Source organism: Cimex lectularius, unplaced genomic scaffold (genome assembly GCF_000648675.2).
Source record: "Cimex lectularius strain Harlan isolate CLEC.00 unplaced genomic scaffold, Clec_2.1 scaffold433, whole genome shotgun sequence".
NCBI lineage: Eukaryota > Metazoa > Arthropoda > Insecta > Hemiptera > Cimicidae > Cimex > Cimex lectularius.
In genome coordinates this window covers 67,327-88,756 of record NW_019394164.1, presented here as the reverse complement: position 1 = coordinate 88,756, position 21,430 = coordinate 67,327, and the positions used below count along the sequence as shown (strand labels likewise).

Genomic DNA, 21,430 nt, shown 5'->3' with positions numbered 1-21,430 from the left:
TTGGTTACAATCCTTGGCATTATTGCGACTGACTCTATCTTCAAAGAAATTTAATTTAAAAACATAATTATGTCAATTTGTAGAAATCTTTAATATCGTTTTGCCCTGTTGATTTCCTTAAAAATGGTCGAGAACTTATTAATATCAATTGATTTTGTTTTTTCATTCAGACCACACCGAAATCCATGGAATTCTCTATCGTATTACAACCGTTGGACAGCTTAATTCTTCTTTTTTGAGCCTATATAAACAATTTTGGGGTTTTACTTCATTATAAATGAGAAAAATGGGAAATGAACAAAATCTTCCCAAACATTTTATTTTATATCTCAAGTTTTGATTTATTTACGGAAATCAGGTGGAGTTTATTTATTAGATACTTTTATATACATTTTGTAAAAAGTGAATACAAGGGGAAATGCCTAGGACATTATAAATCCTTGTGGCAGAGGGCTTAAGTATATTCACAATTTTTGCTGATTTGACCAAGAGAAATAAGAACAGTGGTGAAAATTATTATAAAAACCACTTGTAGAAAGAATACATTAATAATTAATGTTGAACCGGCACACGGGCACTACTGGGTCTGTCTTCACTCGCGGGTTTTTTGTTTGAGTTATTCAAACGCGTTTCGGCATTACGCCATCTTCAGTGAAAAACTGTCTGTCATTCAGTCTGAGTGGGGTTTATATATTGTTGCGTCCGCCGCTTGTCGCTGGGGGCGTTGCGTTAGGGGGCGTGGTCTCCGTGCTCGTTGGTCGATGGCGGTTATTTTCATTGTCAGTTATTATTTGTGCGTTGTCGGTTTTTTGTTTTTTCCTGGTGTTGGTTGCGATGTTTTGTTCTTCTGAACGGACAGACTGGAAGGAAACTAAGAGATCGATTCAAAGAACATCTTAGATCCTTCAGAGACAATGACGGAAAATCAAATTACGCCACACACTTAATACACTACAACCACGAACCAAACACAATAGAAACAAGCATGACATTAATACACAACGCACAAAAAGGACGAAAACTAAACATACTGGAGAACCTCGAGATATACAAACAAATAACACTTAAAGACGGAAAACTTATAAACGCACAAACAAACGCACAATCACACACCACCTTCACACCACTAAAAACACTCCATAACAAAAAACGAAAATCTTCAGAAGAACAAAACATCGCAACCAACACCAGGAAAAAACAAAAAACCGACAACGCACAAATAATAACTGACAATGAAAATAACCGCGACCGACCAACGAGCACGGAGACCACGCCCCCTAACGCAACGCCCCCAGCGACAAGCGACGGACGCAACAATATATAAACCCCACTCAGACTGAATGACAGACAGTTTTTCACTGAAGATGGCGTAATGCCGAAACGCGTTTGAATAACTCAAACAAAAAACCCGCGAGTGAAGACAGACCCAGTAGTTCCCGTGTGCCGGTTCAACATGAGTTAGCCAACTCGCAGACCAAACCCCATCATCTACTATTAATAATTAAGTTACAAATAACTACATATATTATAAATTGTAAATCATTGACTACATATGTACAATAGATAAGTTTGGTAAAAAACAAATTTACTTTAATATAGCTAATTTCATAAATAAATTAATAAATAAGCAAGTTAATAAATAATTACTAATTATTATAAATTAAAATCATTGAATAGACTTGTACAATACGTAGTCAAACATTTACTAATTTAGTAAATAAATACATATATAAACAAGTAAATTTAAACAATTTAATAAATAATTTAGTAAATAATAACACAGTGAATAAATATACTAAAATGTGTATGATCCTCCTGTGTTTCCAATTTTTGTTGAGGTTATAGTTTCCTACATTCTTTACCGCCATATTTGTACTCTCAGCGCTACGTTCATAAAAGGAGTTAGTTGATATCATATATTTTGATATCATCCTTAATGTATGAGATGTTTAAAATTTCGTGCATATAGCTTGTACGAACACTTCTTTTAGAGGATGTTATTAACCTTAAAAATTTATTTTCAGTAGTTTGTAGGCACTTTTTATATTGGTGTTATTTGTGTAGCTCCATACGTGACAGGCGTATAACAGCATAGCATTGGTCTAATGATTGGATGAGGAAATCAGGTTAGTGGTATTACGATATTCTATGCAATTTAGAAGAATTTACCAAACTACTACTCCTTTCTTTCTCACACCTTCTCCCTCAATCTCGTTATTGTAAGAGAGGTCGTTCACGACTTAAACTTTTTACAGTCTTTTTAAAATAAAACGATAGTCATTCATTCATGCTATCATTCTCTTTCTCTTTTACCTATCTTACTTTCTCTGTTTCTCATTTCCATTCTCACTCTCTCTCTTTCCTCCATCTCTCTTTTTTCTCCCTCACCCCTTCTTTATATTACTATCTTCCCCTCTCCCGCTCCCTATTTCTTTCTTTGTCTTACTATTTCATCTCTCAGTATTTGAGTTAATTAATTCATTCTTTAACCCTCTTCTCTCTTTCTTCTCCTCCCTTCCTCGCCATTTTCTAACCATTTCGAATAGGATAAGTACATTTTTTGCGTCGGACGTATTTTTGTCCATTTTCCCAACAAACAATAATAAACTGTTCCTGTGATTTTACGTTGTCTAAAGGTGGCCATTCACGATCACTCCAAATGGAACTGCGCCAAGACGTACAGCTCCATTTGGAGTGCCTGAAATTTGAGGGGCATTCACGACCGCTCCACAGCCAGTCGCTCCGAACGTCAACCAGTGAATTACCTTCTCAAAATGGATGACGATCTCTTGTGCTATTCTTCTGTTTATTTACATATTAAAAGCAAAAAATAGAAGAGAAAATGGTGTAAGAAGTGGCTCCTGAACAGAAGCCGTAATATCAACATCAATTTGATGAAAGATCTTTCCCTTGAACCCGCTGATTGGAGGAACTATTTAAGGATGGATGAAACGTCTTATTTATTCATTATATTTAGTGTTCTATTGACCAAATTACATCTTTCAATTATTTAATCTTTTTTGTAAGGTCTTCGGCTAATATACGCCGCTGCTCTACCACTTGAACTGTCGTGACTTCGATCCTCTCCGACACCAAAAAATGGCAAAAAGAGAGAAAATTCGAAAGGTTGTAGGTTGAAATGGGGAGTTGGTGCCCGAGTGGATCGAAGTCAGGATAGCTCAAGTGGTTAGCGCAGCGGCGTATTTAGCCGAATGTCGTGGATTCGAATCCCCTCGTGACACTATTTTTTCATTTCAACCAAAACCTTACAAAAAAAGATTAACGTCTTATTTATATTTACTCCAGCTTGTTACCCCCTTGATTAGAAAATAAAAGACAGTCATGAGAGAAATCATCACTACATGAAAGGTTGGCAACCACATTACGATTTCTCGCTACAGGGATGAACTACAAAGAACTTAAGTTCTCTATTACGGTTTCTGATCATTGTTAGGGGTTATCAATACCTCATCTCTCATTGCATTTGTATCCTTTGTTTTGAAAACGTCGACCAACTGGTTGAGGATCGAATTTCTTTTATTTCTATCGTGGTAATATAATCATTGTCCACCACTTTCATAAACATGGTAAACTTTCATACAATTCAATCACCTCAACAATAAAATCTCGATTCGATGTCATTACAAATAAAGAATAAACGTTTTTGACTTTTTGAGAATGTACGACGGAGACTGCGCCAAAAAAACGAGGGTTTTCCCATTCACGACCAGGCCAGTGCGCCAAAATCCCCACCCTCCACGCCAGGTTTTCCCATTCACGAACGCGCCATGCCGTCGTCGCGCCGTAGATGTTTGGAGTGGCGTGATGGAGTTTGGACCGGTCGAATGTTCGGCACAGCCGGGCACGCCAGTTCAGTTTTGCCATTAACGTGGTTTTTGGAACGGCGTCGCTCCGTTTGGCCTGCTTGGAGCGATCGTGAATGGCCACCTTAAGGCACAGCCGGTTCAGTTTTGCCATTGACGTGGTTTTTGGAACGGCGTCGCTCCGTTTGGCCTGCTTGGAGCGATCGTGAATGGCCACCTTAAAGTTTCAGTGTGTCCCGAGCTCAAAGCCTTGAAAAGGGGTATGTGCGTTGGACCTGAAATTTTATTTTATAAGCAGCAAAAAAAAAATATATAAAAAAATGAGGTTATGAAGTACAAAAAATATCCCCATCACATAATCTCCACATCACCATTGACAAATATTAGCAAAATTATATTTATATAATTAAGAGCTGAATTTATACTCTTATGCAAATGGAAAATATTTATTTATTTTTTAAATAAACGGATGCAATACCCTTTTTACATAATACATATTAAATCACACCTTGTATAGAAAAAAGTAGTCTTAACGCATGGCAACTAGCTAGACGGTTTGTCCATAAGTGCACTTGATAACAGACATGAGACATCCTTATATGCTAGGTGTAAAACTACTCGAAAGTAGACCATCGTATCAGCTAATCTTCTATAATTTACGTCGCATATTTCTATCTTTAATTTTGTGTATTAGGAAGTTTTTATATAATTATCTTCACTTGGCATCATTAGAGTTCATTCGAATACTTTGCGGTGAATTGCATGATCTTGAAACGGGACCGCCGAATAGTTGAAATTGCTTCAAACTCTAAGGGACAAAGCGCAGTAGAATGTAAAGGTTTCAAACAACGGTGGACACGGAGAAAGTTGTTTAAATTCACTCAGCTTTCCGCTCATTTTCTTGGAGTCCGGTTGAAGAAATCTTACAAGTTTAGGTTCATAAAACTGAGCAGAGTCTTTCCGGGCGCCGCGGAGAGACAATTTTCTTGTTTCCTCGAGTCGTAACATTCTTTAGTCAATTTGTAAACAACAATTTTTTAACTTCTTAAAATTGGTATTTGCGTTTATTCCCTAAAGAATGGTTACGTTAAAAATCAACAAAATAATTTCTAAAAAATTAATGTGAATATGAACACAGAACGTGCCTTCATCAGCAGTGGTGCTTTACGATCATGGAGGTTTCATTACGATTTCATTTTTGAGCAATAGGTTCTTGTACGTCTCTATAGTTAGCTGAGACAATTAAAACTGGAAACAACCAGCTTTCACTTTTTCTGCAGTTCTTTTATGCAACTATCCTTCATGAATAAATTTTGTCTGAAATTTTAAATTGTTACCTCTCGTTCGTTTTTTTTCAAACAATGCGGTTTATAAAGGAAAGCTACTTTTAATTAGATTGATTTATATTTCGCAATATCGAATATGGTAGTAAATGAGGACGACTGTTTAGAAACTATAGTCAGAAGAAATCGTTATTTCACTTTATACTTTACCTTTGAGCATAGAGCAGATCTTGAAACACATAGTGGTTGTCACCTGCGGTATTAGTGACTATGAATAATTCAGTGTGAATTAATTTTTGGTTAGAGAGCCCGCGGTACATGGCGAGCATCCCAAACTGTATATCTTTACGCCTTTCGCTTCAGAATTCTTACTACTTAGGCAATAACCCACCGGGCAGATTCAATACATAACCAGTTAAAATATCCATCATGAAATATAATACAAAATGACTAACAACTATTTTTGGTACGAGAAATGAATTTAGTTTATTCAGTGTAAAATTATATATCGAAAAAATATTTTTATGTATTTGTAGATTTATTTATAGTTGATTATTTTCAGAGCTTTCCTAGCCGATAATATATACATAAAAAGTTCCCTGAAGACACCGTACGTTATTGACAGAGCTGAACAACATTTCACATCGACGATACAAAAGCAGCTTCGACTTCAATTACACCTAGGCTACGAAGACGTAATAAACAGTACTTATACGGCCCACCCTGCACACGTACGTAAATTACTCAACAACGCCAAAAAAAAGCGCTAGATGGCAAGAGACACCCAATATCCCTGAAGACAGAATCAACTGTCTTGATACAGATAACAACCCAGTTTGCCGAGTTTGAACACAAATAAATTCACACTTGCGTCTTCCGTTACTTCTGAAGCCTTTCCTTCTTTCAGAGATTAAATCTTTCATTAAAACTTTATCTAACCGAAAGGTCCCAGGATATAACCTAATTACGACTGCAAAAATTAACATAAAAAAGGTCGGATTTTTCTGACATTATATATATATGTCATATACGAAAAACAACATACTTCCAAGTACAGTGGAAATATTCATTAATTATAATGATATCAACAATGTTACTAAACATCCAAGCTTCTACCGTTCTGTTAGTCTCTTTCCTGCCCTAGGCAAAATCGTTGAACTGCTGATATTTCAGGTTTCAGCTGAACTTCAACATTAGTATGGTTTCTACTCGTTTCACTCCGTATACAACAGGTGAAACGCGTTCTTGAACAGAAATAGTATTGCTGGGGTGTCTTTCTCGATGTGGCCCATGGTCTCGATCGGGTATGGCACTAGTTTGCTGTTGAAGTTGAAGGCTTTCCTTCCTTTAATTTATCAAAATCCTATCCGAAAGAACGGTATTTCCACATCGCTCAGGGTGCTGCCTTTTCTTCTTATATCCTCATTCCTAATGCTCATAAACCTCCCGACCAGATATCCTCCTACAGACCCATCAGCCTTCTTCCTACAATGTCCAAAATCCTTGAAAGGCTCCTCTTAAAACGACTAATCCCTATCCTAGATACTTATAATATTATTCCCTTTCACCAATTCGGCTTCCGCCCACTTCATTCTACGGTTTTAGAGTTGTGGACACCATTTCCTCTGCTCTTGAGAACAAAGAGTATTGCCTGGGTGCGTTCCTAGATCTAGCACAAGCTTTTGACAGGGTGTGGCACCCGGGCATGCTTTATAAACTCAAACGCTTCCTACCCACTCCTTATTACCTTATCCTGAAATCCTACCTAACAGACCGCTGCTTCAGAGTGAGGTGCGGTAACGAGTTCTCTGAAATCAGGCCAATACAAGCCGGTGTCCCACAAGGGAGTATCCTTGGTCCTATCCTTTATACCATCTATACTGCTGATCTATCTACTCACCCCAATACCATCATTACCACCTACGCGGATGATACCGCAATTTTGTCCTCTAACTTGAATCCTACCCAAGCTACCTCTAATATCCAAGAACACCTTGAGCTCATCGAAGGTTGGTGCAAAAAGTGGAGGACAAGATTAAACGGAGAAAAGTGCATCCAATGTACGTTCACTTTGAAAAAACAGTCTTGCCCTCCACTATACATCAACAATGAAGAGATACCGACTTCCACTCAAGTCAAATACCTAGGACTATACCTTGACAGCAGACTGACGTGGAATCCCCACACAAGACTTAAAAGACAACAACTCAACAGAAGACTTGGACAATTACGCAGACTACTAGGACCAAAATCCGGGTTAACCATCAGCACTAAACTGACCTTATACAAGACTTTACTGCGACCACTTTGGACATACGGTGTGGAACTGTGGGGTTCCGCCAAACCATCCAATATCCAGCGTATCCAGTCCTTCCAATCAAAAGCCCTCAGACAAATCGTCAAAGCTCCTTTTTACGTCTCTAACCTCACTATCCACAAAGACCTCAACGTTCCTTTTGTCCACGAACTGATCCATTTCCGATTCCAAAAATTTCATACCAACCTATCGATCCATCCTAACCCTACCGCTAGATTCCCATCCCGAGAATCCACCACGTCGCCTAAAACGACGATGGCCCCGAGACCTTCTTGCCCCTAATCTATTAAAATGAGTGCCAGCACTGGCTGGCTTCTCATGGCATGCGTCCTCCGGGTGCAGCGCTGGCATCAGTGTTAGTGCTGTGACCGAGCGATGAACAATATACATTGTGATCACATTTGTATTATGTACAAGTATGTATAGGCTACAAATAAATAAATTTAAAAAAAAATATTCTCATTAAAGCGGGTGTGCCCCAGGGCAGCATCCTAAGGCCCTTCCTATTCACAATGTACACAGCCGACATTCCTGTTCTCTTTAAAAATATTAGAAATATTAGAGTATAATTCCAGTCTTACCTTGGCTTAACTTCCAACTACCGGTTGGGAGTCGCATACGAAAATCAAAACACTTTACCATACAATTTTCTTACTATTTTCAATTAGAAAAGCCATGGGCTACTCCGGGAATTGATCTCCGGACCTCTAACGTTACAAATCCACTCGGTCACTACGGTCTCTAACAGTACTATTTGCAGTTTTGCTGGCGACACAGACATGTTGTCATATAATCCTGACCATTCCTCACTAGTTAGTCATAACACCCAAATCCAGTTAAACCTTAATCAGTCGTGGTCTCGCAAATGGAAAATAAAAATCAACTAAACTAACTCATATCATCTTTACATTCGAAAAATCCTCTTGTCCTATAGTATTTCAATGGAAAACCCATTCCCATCTCAGGTATTGTGCACTACCTGCGGCTAAACATTGACAAAATATTAAATTCACTAATTTCGTGGTCCTCTTGACCAATTAATATATTACAATTAATTAAGGTTTTTAGTTGAGATAAAATTTCATTTGTCGCCGAGAATCCAATCCGATTACACGACATTTGAAAAATGGCAAAAAGAAGGGAAAACTCAAAAGGTGGGGTTAAGTTAGGAAGTTGATGTCCGAGTGGATCGAGGTCACGATAGCTCAAGTGGTAGAGCAGCGGCGAATCTAGCCGAAGATCGTGGGTTCGAATCCCGCTCGTGCCACTGACTTTTTTTATCTCAACTAAAAACCTTAATTAATTGTAATTGACAAAATACTAAAGTACAATCCCTATAAACGACTGAAGGAGAAACTTGACTACGCTACAAATTACTCCTTAGATTACTTGACCATAGATCTAACCATATCTTGCAAGAAATACAAAATTCACTATTTACAAGACCATTTACAGACATGGACATAGGGAATTAAACTTGGTTATCAACGAAAATATCGAGCTCTTATAAAATCAAATCCATCCAATGCAAAATACTAAGTAAAATATTAAACTGTACCTTCTACGATTCAACCGTAACAATCCACAATTACCTACAGGTCGTTTAAAGCGGTTCAACCTCCACATCCCCTCACACCTCTACCATCATGGGATCTGACAGCAAACCCAAATCCACCTGACCCCACCTTCAACCGACACCTTTCCCCACCATTTTTACGAAATAATCTTAACAATATTACCACTCTTATCACTTATTTAAATAAAACATTAGGTGAAATAAATCAAAAACTTTATACATTTTTTTGTTATATTAAGTTACATTTAAAAACATTCTATTTTACTTCTTATTAATATTACCTCTCTTGTCACTTATTTAAATAAAACAAATATTTTATACAATTTTTTATTATATTAAGTTACATTCAAAAAATTTCATTTCGTCCTCTGTACCCAAGTGATCTTTTTCGCTGAATAACGTTATACTTCATCGGTGAATAACGTATCCGGAGAAAAACTCTGATTGAAAATAGATTGATAGAAATACTTTATTTTACAATTTTGTGCACATCATGAAACATATTAATGAAAGTATATAAAACATGGAATTAAATCCGTCTGTCATCGGAGATCGTTGTAAATTGAAAATTAAACATAAAACTCTGGATATACATGCATTAATGTAGAACATAAAAAGAACAGAAATAAATACACAGAAAAGTAGTTAGTTTTTCGTCCAGATTATTAACTTTTTTATGATTATAGTATTTAATGAAGGAAAGTAAGTGATGGAAAGAACGATTCTTTTAAGTGAATCGATTCCCAACGATTCAATCAATTGCAAGAGCTGTTTATTTATTGGTTCCTCCCTTCATCCAAATTTCCCGCAAAAATTCAAATTGATTTTTTATTCTAGCATTCATTTGCCATAACGAAAAATATAACACAGTATTGATATTAAGTATATAAATTGTATCGAATCATTGTATTTTTAGAGAGAAAAGTAATGATGATAATAATACTAATGAAAACTTTTTTTGTACTCAGTGTAATTTATTGATAGTTCTTTACATATTTCTTGGAAATAAAGAATAATAAATATTATTTAAAAAATAAAACTCAATAAAAATCACATATCTTTACTGATACATATTATTAATGAAATATTACTTATGTATCTTACTTCAGTCTTCTTTAGTCAACCAATCATTTTTACAGTCTTGTTATAAAAATTAATGAAAAGTAAGATATTAAAAATGATTTATTAACTGATTGCTGATGTATATAGGCACAAATCCACAGGTGTGCACATTATCCACATGAGCATAGTTGGGCCTATCACTTCTCAGAGTCCACCGACATTCTGACAGTTCCAGTTTCAGAACATATTGCCTATTGGTCCTGAGAATCACCTACCCCAGATATAGGGGTTAGGCTCCATGCACTGCCAACAGCTAGGTCTTTTCAGCTGAAACGAAATAGCTGTTGGCAGTGCATGATGCAATCAGTATCATTCAATCTTAAATACAATCATTTCTATTTACAAACCTTACGTACTTACACCCTTCATTCAGTTAGGGTGGTAGAGAACTCAATATTCCACAATCACCCTTAATGTATATCTGTATACGTGTATAACTGCTAAATGTACTCTGTACATAATCTAACTTTAATTCTAAACTTATGAAATGTACCTGTTCTAATCTAATTAGTACAACAACTTATGTACCTTTAGTGATTTTAGCATTATTCACCCTAAAATATATCTCTATTTTGATTGATAAATAACACTTGCGCAATTTCTGATGAAGACAGACGGGATCATTTTTGAGTACATATCTGACCCCCTTATAGAAAATCCTGTCTCAGGGAACAGAGGTTGCAGGAATGCACAATCTTTTCAACGCTAGATTGTACAAATTAGGAAATATACTTTTCCTATCATTTCGCCAAACCATAGTTTCAGTGCGTCGGTCTAGAGGTTCTGCTATATAATTATCAAATTGGACAAAAGCAGAAGCTTTTGGACCTTACCGTCCTCATAATGCAAACTATCTCATTAAATTCTTGCCAAATTTTGGAATTTGATGTGTTTGGCTGATTAAATGAGATTTCAGCTAGAGACATGGCTCAGCTCGTATAACAGTTTGTATTTTTTTAACTATCAGCTTCTTTGTGTACACAAACTGGGATTCTTCCCCAAATCCTTATTTTTTGAACCAGGGGTCAAGAAAGATTGATTGATTTATTACATCATTTCTTTCCCAGTTCCCAAATCGATGACTTGACGATTCGAGTAAATTGTCCACTAACAGTTTAACTGATTCGCTTAAGCCTTGTATGCTCAATCTGTGCCTTGTACACCTTGCCATCCTCCGAGCTAAAACAGCGGTTTTGGAAAATGATATATTTTTTCTGAAGGAACTTCCTCTGTGTCTTCCAAGAAGATTTGCAGAAGCTCTATGGCTTCTTTGATGACTTTCCAGTCATCATTCGCCAATAATAATTTGGGGTTGCGAATCGCTAAAGCTGAGATTAGTGCTCATTAATTTTTTTTTAAGAAAATCTTTGAGCATGAAGATTTTCACATCCACTTAGGTTTTGTGGCGATTTTTTTTATGAAGGAGAGTTCTTAATTAATGTTAAATACATAGCTAGCTCTTATATTGGGTTGTCCGGAAAATAATGCAGGATTTTAAGTTTTCATTAAAAAAAATCTATATAAAATATTCTGTTTACGTTTACAGGATTACTCATTTGTATGAATGTCAACACTTATTAATCCTCTTCCAAATGATATTGTTTGTTTACCTCTGTAGCATTCCGCTACTTGGAAATAATTCAGTCATCCTTATAATGTCAAAGCGAGAATTTCGTACGATTTTCTTTTACGAGTTTAAACTCGGCCGAAGCGGAGCCCAAACGGCTAGAAACATTAACCAAGTCTGGGGCGAGGGTTGTGTTAATGAGTGCACTGTGCAAAGGTGGTTTAAAAAATTTCGGGAGGGAGATTTCAGCCTTGAAGATGAAGAAGGTCGTGGAAGGCCTTCCTCTCTTAATGATGATGTTCTGCGATCAGTGGTGGAAGAAAACCCCAAAACAACTGTTCGAGAACTTGCAGAGCAACTCAAAGTCAGTAAAACGACCGTCGCTGACCACCTCAAGGCGATTGGAAAAGTGAAAAAACTCGAAAATTGGGTTCCACACTCATTAAACGATCGCCAAAAAAATCAGCGCTTTGATGTTTGTGCATCACTTCTTTGTCGAAACAAAAATGACCCATTTCTGGCCAGAATTGTTACATGTGACGAAAAGTGGATTCTGGACAGTGGCTCGACAAAGGAGAAGCTCCAATACATTTTCCAAAGCCCCCAACTCATCAAAAAAAGGTAATGGTTACGGTATGGTGGGCTTCATTTGGTTTAATACACTACAGCTTCTTAAATCCTGGCGAAACCATCAATGCTGAATCATACTGTAACCAAATTAATACCATGCATCAGAAATTGGCAGTAATGAAGCCCTCTTTGGTCAATCGGAAAGGGCCCATTTTGTTGCATGACAACGCTCGACCACATGTGTCACGTGTAACGTCACAAAAATTATTGGAGCTTGGCTATGAAACTTTGCCTCACCCACCCTACTCTCCGGACCTCTCGCCTACTGACTACCATTTTTTTAGACACCTGGACCACTACTTACAACACATAATATTCAAAAATCAAACGGAACTGGAAAATGCATTTATTGACTTTATCAATTCTAAAAATTCTGAATTCTACTCAGACGGAATTAATAAGTTACCAACACGTTGGGAGAAATGTATTGAGAGTATGGGAAATTATTTTGATTAAAGAACATTGCTTTAAAGTAACTAGTTTCTTTTTTTTTGTTTAATACCAAAATCCTGCATTATTTTCCGGACAACCCAATATATACCTGTGGAGGTAGTTAGTTTTCACAACTTGAGACATAATGAACTGGGGTGGACATGGAATTGGAAAACTGAAGCAAGGCGTTGCCGTCGTCATGCAAGGCGAACGGGAACTCAAATAGATTTTCTAATGCCGAAGTAAAAAAAGGAATAGAGGGATTAGAACTGGAGTATAAAATAATAAATAAAAAAAGGGAAAATAAAGTGACAATAAAAAAGGAATAAGAATTTGGAATAAAAAAGATGAGCACTAACACACAAGGTTCACTAACAAGTAAAAATGCATAAGTAGATTTGATTTGAGTTGACAGTTTGGCAAAGTACTACATGAATGCAATAGGTCTTTAAACAGCAGGAAATTATCTGAGGATTGAGCACGGCGTATGCATTCAGTTCCATGATGCTCTTTTATTGCTGATAACAAAGCTGAAAGGAGATCTGGCAATTTATCAAGGTTATCAAAGGTTGGGGTGGTTAGGGAGAATTTATGGAATAGATAGAACCAGGAAGTCTTCGACCGTATGATTTCTAACGCTGTTATTTTTACAAGCATGAAATCTGAAAGATGTTGATATCTGAAAGATGTAAACTTTTAAGAATGAATGAGAAGTGAAGCTGTAAGGTGTGTATATATAATGGGTCTGGCGATGTTTCTAAGTAAACCATGTAATTTGGGTTTCGAATTGGTAATGCAAATAATTTACGGACAAAATGCCGTAGAACTTTTTTTATTAAATCAAATTGTTGCTAGCCCCATACCTTGCAACTGCAACATAGAATCAATCGAACGGCACACTGAAGAGCAATAGCAAAATCTCACTGGCACTCTCGACACGACACGCAAGAATGGCACAATTACACAGAAGACACTTTGAGTGAGTAGAAATACTTTGATTGAATATATAAAAATATATATTTTGCATTTTATAAATTCACTTTTCCACATCCGAAATGTAATTGTTATAAGTAAACAATGTTTGTAAATCCCAGGCCCTGAAGATGATCTCAATAATGATCGAAACGTAGCACGATAAAGAAAATGTTTTTTTCTTAAACCTACATCACACCAGACCGCATCTCACGATTTATGAATAATTATCGATTAACGGTCACTAATCACCACACATTGTAAATGATACTTTTTTCTGCAAATGATTCGTCAAGTGCAATCTGGGGGAGAGAAGAACACCAAGATATTTATACTCATTAACCACCTCTATTATTTCCCTTTATAATACCAACGGTACGAAGACTTATGTCTACCACCTCTTCTGAACACCATAACCGTAGACTTTTTGAGGTTCACCGTTAAATTCCAGGTAACAAAAAGCCTCCAATAGCTTTATATTTTTTTTATAGACCATGCGTGGAGTCAGCCATTATAACTAACTATGTCGTCCGCAGAAAGTAGAATTTTTATTGCAACATCGCCTATTCTCACACCATAATCAAAAACGGATGGAAGGTCGTCAAGGAACAGGGCGAACAGAATCGGACAGCGAGACCCCAAGAAGGAGATCCTGAGAGAAAACCCTCAGGGCTGTGGGGAGAGGGGGTAGGAAGTTCTATTGAAAGGAAAATAACTTTTCGTTTATAGTTCTCTGAGTAAATTTCAATCCATCTAAGTTGAGGAAGAAAGGCAAACCTGAATATGGTTCAGACAGGACTCCTGCAGATAAAGAGAAAGAGATAGGAAGATGATCCGAAAAACCTTGTGGTATGACACGAAAATCTGAGATACGGTCAAGTATATTACTTGAAGAAACTCTGAAGTTTCTCATTGTAGCTCCTTGGTAGTCCAGGTCGGCCACATGAACATTTCCGTATTTAGTTTTGGCCAATCCCTTCAGCTCGTAACTTTAAAATCGGAAATTTTTCTAATTCTAGCGCTGAGAGCCCGCCCAAGGTGCATACAGTCCATCTATAATAATTTACATAGGAAATTAAGTAACCAAAAATAAAATATTTCCTCTTACCTTGCTGGATTTGTTGTCCTCAGATGCAAGCTGAACTGAGGAAAGTGTGCTCCACCGGATGATCATTGTGCTAAGTCGAGTCGCTGGACGTTTTGAGCAAGGTGTGTCTTGTCTTATGTGAGCGCTCGACATCGGCCTAAAACCAATAAAGTCTAAGTCTTTTGTTTGTCAATTTATATCCGAGTTTACCTTAGTCAGTCCGTACGAGACTTAACAGAAAGAATACGTGCGACATATATTGAGATAATCCCTTTTAATCAATGTTTCTCTCCGTCGAGGTCGATATTTTTTTTAATAAACTCTTCAATTCCTTGTATATGATTACTATAATCCTTGGAGTTCTAAGGTCATACCACTTGTACTTATTTTCTTACAACAGAAACAGACGATGTTTCTTTACCCTCTTGCAGATAATATCTTTCAATCAACGTTCTTTCCATTCGAGGTACAAAATCCAACAAGGTGTAGTATTTATTTCTCCAAAACATAAACACGCGATATTTCTTTATTAAACTCGTCTCTTTCTCATATAGGATTAATATAATGCATCGAGGTCCAAAATAAAAAAAAATCTAGTACATACTTATTTTCCCGAGATGTAAACGCATCCGACAATACATCTTTAGGATTATTTTTCCGGGACATAAACACACGATTTATTTTTACCCCCGTTGCTGTATAACATTTTATCACACGCCTTATGAAAAGTAAATTAAATTTAAAAAACATGTATCAAGCTAATCATGGGTTTATGAATGATAACGCAAAGATACTGTTGAGAATAATAAATGTATTTTCCTGAAAAATCAATTGATAACACAACATAATATAACGGAATAAGAAGAAGGAGCATAAAGTATTGCAGATTAATATGATTTCTATACCGAAAATTCTATAAATAGTACAAAAATTCATATAAACTCCACGTTGTACCTGTTATGGAAGTTAAGTAATCACTCGAAGAAAACTTAAAAAAAAGAAACTTTATTGTCAAAACTGTACGATGTTTAAGTTTAAACCGACAGACGGGGAAAAGGCTATCGCACGAGTAAGGCAAGGATATTTAGGGATTTATTCTATTTTAAAGAAATGCCGATTAAGGCGGGCGACTGGATTAGCTGGACTGCTGACGTGTCGGTCTGATGGGCAACTGGTTACTCCATAACTCCTCCTTCCGTAAGTTCCCAAGCTCTTGCGAGAAAAAAGGCAGTCCTGTAAAAACAGACGCAGGTGTCGGCTGAGTCGCCACTTCCTGATGAGGCGATTCTTTATGAGTTAGTTGTGCCTCTCGTGGAACTAGGTTGTCTTCTTTATGGAGACGGCGAAAACAAACAAACGTAAAGAGTATTGACAGAATGCCCATACATATTACAATATAAACATAAATTGTTGAAAATGTCGAGGCAACATCTTCCAATGGTTCCAATGGTTTCATTTTTACATTTAGCTTATATAAGTATTCAAACGAATATTTCTTGTATTTTTCAATGATTCAAGATCAACATACGTAAGGATTGTAGGATGTAATGTTTTAAGTTTACCAAATTCTAGAGTTTTAGATATCATTAATTTTGTTTGCTAATAATACTAGATTTACGTATATGGCATTATAATTTTTTCTTATTTCTAATTGGTTTAATATACATACAGTAAAAGGGAATATGAATATGTGAATATCAATTTCGTCATCTTAATGGATATTTGTTAATTAAAAGAAAAAAGATTATTTCTATGTGAAATGCAGTTCACCAGTATGGTATGTTGGAAAGGGTTCTAGGAAGCGGGGTTTGTATTCCCCAGGCATTGCAGCCTTCTGGGTTATTGTACCTTGCTAGTTCCTTAGTGCAGTTAATAGGCTCAATCCTTCTTCTCAGAAGTATCAAGTCATTGTCTGTTGTTGCTGCAATTTGATTCCCTAAGCCTTTTCCGTACGTTAGGTTAAACCTCCATTGAGCTGTTGCTTCGCATTCGAAGATGATATGAGTGGCTGTTTCCTCCTCCTCATTACATAATCTGCAAATGGGGTCATCGCTGTATATACCCATGTTGTGTAGATGTTTTCTTATATACCAGTGACCGGTTAGTAGTCCTACCACTCCTCTGAGTTTTGCCCTCTCCAATTGCAGCAGTGTTTTTGCCAATCTTGGTGAGGGTTGTTTCATCATAAGTTTACTATGTCTAGCACCGCTAGAGTTTATCCACTTCTCTTTTTGTTTTGCTTGGATCCATTCTGCGATGGAGGATTCTATGTTTGTTTTTGTTATTCCAAGTATAGGTTCGGGGCCTATGTATGGTCTTGCAGATCCTCCTCTGGCCAGTTTGTCTGCTTTCTCGTTACCCAAAATTCCCCTGTGCCCGGCACCCAAGATATCATCAGGTTGTTGTGTTTTCCCAGGTTTTGGAGATTTTGGATGCATTCACTGACTAGTTTTGATGTAATTCTTTTACATGCTAATGCTTTAATGGCTGATTGGCAGTCTGATCATATGAGGATTTTTTTGTCAGTGTAACCTCTTCGAAGATTTTCCAGGGCACAAGCATTGATGGCATGTATTTCCGCTTAAAAGACCGAAGTATTCTTCCCTTAAGAGTTTGATTGCTCATATTTTGGTCTTGTACAGAAAATGCCTGATCCGGTTCCTTCGTTTGTTTTGGAGGTTTGCTAATCTTTGTATGCTGCCTAATGCTTGGGTAGCTACTTTTTGTTGAGCTTTGTTCCACCAGATTAGTGATCCATAGGTTCAGTTCACCAGTATTCTCATATTATTTCACTATATTCGCTATGTTCCAGTGTAAAATCTGTCATGTAGAAGCTAGACTGGTAAAATTCTTTCAGCCACTGCGGACATTCTATTGAATTAATACCTCAACCGAGTAACAACGGAATCTTTGCACAATGCGTGCGTTTTCTGGGGAGGAGTTATTTTTTATGTCTAGTGTATATCGTCAACGTATTTAAATAGATGGAGTATTCCGTTTTTAGCCATTATTTTTGGGAAGTGGTTCTCTTCAAGATTTGGGAGAAACATCACTGCAAGAATGGCCGATGTTGGGTTCCCCTCCGTCTTTTGGGGTGTATATGTCGTTGTTGAATTTGAAGTATTCTTGTTCAGTGGTTATTTTTGTAAGTTGTGTCCGTTGTTTCGCGTATTCTTTGTTGCAGTTTTTTTTGTAGTGTGTTTATAAGCATGTCGATGGTCAGTCTGACTGGGATGGAAGGATATAGGTTTGTTATATTAAAGGAGACAAGTTTGTCAGTTGGCAGTTTTGTTAAGTTATTTAGTTTTTCTACTAGATCTATTGTGTTTTTGATGGAGAATGTGTTTTCAATGTTAAATTGGATATTACGATATTTGCAACGAACTTTGCTAGTTTGTATATAAGGGCTGGTCTACAGTTGACTATGGTCTGATGGGAATGTTAAGTTTGTGAATTTTTGGGAGTGAGGTAACACTTGGAGGCTTAGGATTCATATGGATGTATTTGTATGTTTCTTTGGGATTAGTGATTACGAGGCAGTCGTCTACTGTTTTATTTTAACGTGTTTTTGCTATTTTTGTGTACGGTCTCTGTTGCTCTTTGTTTGATTTTGGATTTGTATAAATTGTAATATTTTTGTAATGTGGTCGCTGTTAGTTAGTTTTTTCAGTATTTTTCTTTTGAGTTAGTTTGTAGTAGAGAAAGTTGTGAGATTGTTTTGTCTATTACGGTGGCTGCGATGTGTCTCGTTCGTTTTTGTATGTCCGTACGTAGGAGTCCAATGGCTGTTTTTGTGTCAATTATGGCTTGTTTTTCAGTCTTTTTCATTAGTGTTGAATTTTTTTTGTGTGAGGTTTATGAAAGTGTTGTCTGTTGTGCGTTGGGTCACCCACCCTGGGAGTCATGGCCCACTCTATGTGGAACCACGGCGACGACGGGTGGTATAATGTGGTTGAGACTTGAGACCCCGAAACGGCTCACCTCGTGTTCTCTTCCACGGCCCTTTTTCTCAATCCGAATTCCTTCATTCTATCCTGTGACCCCTCCTAACCCTTGGTTACAAGGGGGGTATCCGGGCACAAAATAATGGTGTAGCCTTGAGGGCGTGGCAACCTCTCTAAAGCACAAGCTGTCTTATGTCGGCCTCAGGGTCGGCAGGGACGTCGGGTGCCTTAGCAGAGTCACACGAGGGCCAGTGCACCAGATCCTGTCTGCAAAGACGGTGGAGGGTTGTATGGCCATCTGTACCACGGGGTGACAGAAATGTTCCAGAATCCGGCCCTCTGTCACATTGGGAACGAATTCGTGGTGGCTTGTGGTGACGCCCCTGGCGGGAACTTAGACAGAGGCTGTCTTCTACCTGGGACCTTTCGTGAAGCTTGCGCATGGCCAGCGTATTACCCCCCGTTCCTCACGGGAGACGTTGCGACCGGACGACAGCATGTAAGCGTTGAGGACGTCATGATCATGCTACAGTCCCTGGGTGCGTGAGTAAGCGATTGGAAAAGGGTAGTGCAATCGGCGGTCTTTGACTCGAGTATGCTTTGCATTGTTGTGCGTATGACCGGCGTGGTACCCTTGGGGAAGCGAAGGATCGGACCACCTGGGCTAGACCTATGGCGTCCCTCGATTACGTGCAGCAGGTGTAGGCTGAGCTCGATAAGAGACCTTTGTCCGTAGACAGTGCTCATCTAGGGGGTGGGTAGCAATCCCACTTTATAATCCGAAACCGCTGTCGGGGCGTTCCGGAAAGTTTCTACGCTGGAGGAGCCTCTACACTCAGAGAGATAGAGTCGCCTTCTCTATCTAGGGAGTACGCGGGGGGGGACGGGCTGATGTATTTCGGCCCGTTAGCCCCTCGCGTGCGGCGTACGACCCGACGCACAATGCGGGCCCGACCATTCGGAGTGGACAAGCGGAGAGCGTGGCTACTGACCCTTAGGGGCCGGGACACCACTACACCAACGCTGCGGCGGTAACACTTTTCCGTCGTATGCAGAAGTGCGTCAGCTCTCATCTTGAGAATCAAAACGTCCGATAAGGCCGAATAGGCTAGGTGCGGACGTTAAAGATCCTCTTGTCTTGTTGACGATGAGTAATCGGGAACCGAACTGTTGTGCGTTGGGTGTTGATGGGTTTGTGTATATTGAAGTTTGTTAGTTTCTTTTTAATTTAGTGTATTTTTGTTGAGTCAGGGTTTTCAACATAAGTAAATTGCTAAAAGAAAGCAAACTAACCCGCTAGACAATAAAGGTGTTTATACCATGTCAATGCGGTGACACTTACATTGGACAAACTGGAAGGAAACTAAGAGATGGATTCAAAAAACATCTTAAAGCCTTCAGAGACAGAACGGAAAATCACATTACACCACACACTCAACACACCACAACCACGAACCAAATACAAAAAAAATCTACCTTAACATTAATACACAACGCACATAAAGGACGAAAACTCAACATACAGGAGAACTGTGTGGTGATTAGTGACCGTTAATCGATATTTATTTAGAAATCGTGAGATGCGGTCTGGTGTGATGTAGGTTTCAGAAAAACATTTTCTTTATCGTGCCAACGTTTCGATCTTTATTGAGATCATCTTCAGGGCTCAAAGTGTTTATCTTATGCGTAAGTGTGCCATTCTTGCGTGTCGTGTTGAGAGTGCCAGAATGGCACAATTTCACAGAAGACAAACACTTTGAGCCCTGAAGATGATCTCAATAAAGATCGAAACGTTGGCACGATAAAAAAAATGTTTTTCTGAAACCTACATCACACCAGACCGCATCTCACGATTTCTAAATAAATACAGGAGAACCGTGAGATATGCAAACAAACAAAACTTAAAGATGGAAAACTTATCTTACGTTCACACCGTTAAAAACAATTCATAACAAAAAACGAAAACGTTCGGAAGAACACAACATCTAAACAATACCAGAAGAAAACGAAACTAACAATGCACAAATTAATAACTGACAATGAAAATAACCTACACCACGACGGACCATGAATACGACGACCACGCCCACTAACGCAACGCCCACAACGACAAACGACAGACCCAATACTTTATAAACCGTACTCAACAAATTGACAGACAGTTCCTCTCTGAAGATCATGAAATGCCCAACGCATTTGAATAACTCAAAAAAAAAAAAAACCCGAGAGTGGAGACAGACCCTGTAAGTGGCCGTGTACCGGTTCAACATGAATAATTCTCTATGTCTATTACATATACATAGTTCATTCGATTTTGATGTGTGCAATAGTTTTGTTTTATTTCGTCTGTCTCCAAAAAGGAAAACTTTCGTCGCATTTGAAAGGCCAACACTCATAGCCGAGCTTCGTTAAAAATCTTCTAACCGAACCCTTTCTGTGTACATCTGTTGAAGAAAATAAGCCGTGACGACGTGAAAGTTGTCAACCTACTCTGTGCCATTGTCACGTCCAATGCTGAACCGACGGTAACGCTTATCCATTATACACGCTCTTTTCGGCCTCAGGTAGCAATCTAATTTGAATATTCAGGCCATCCCATGGAAGGTGAAACTATTTTAGATTTTTTCTACGTTTCATCTTATTTTTCATTAAAATCAATATTTTCCGGGTAAATCC

The 21,430-nt window shown here is 38.0% G+C and overlaps 1 long non-coding RNA gene across 1 annotated transcript; it reads right to left on the bottom strand.

Annotated features, from left to right (window-relative positions):
- Positions 1 to 13,981: 13,981 nt before the first annotated feature.
- LOC112128160 lies at positions 13,982 to 15,096 on the bottom strand. Its single transcript, XR_002910884.1, has 3 exons — positions 15,021 to 15,096; positions 14,832 to 14,967; positions 13,982 to 14,776 (listed from the first exon to the last, which is right to left on the bottom strand). It is a non-coding gene; the product is annotated as an uncharacterized LOC112128160 (long non-coding RNA).
- Between the last annotated feature and the right edge of the window lie 6,334 nt (positions 15,097 to 21,430).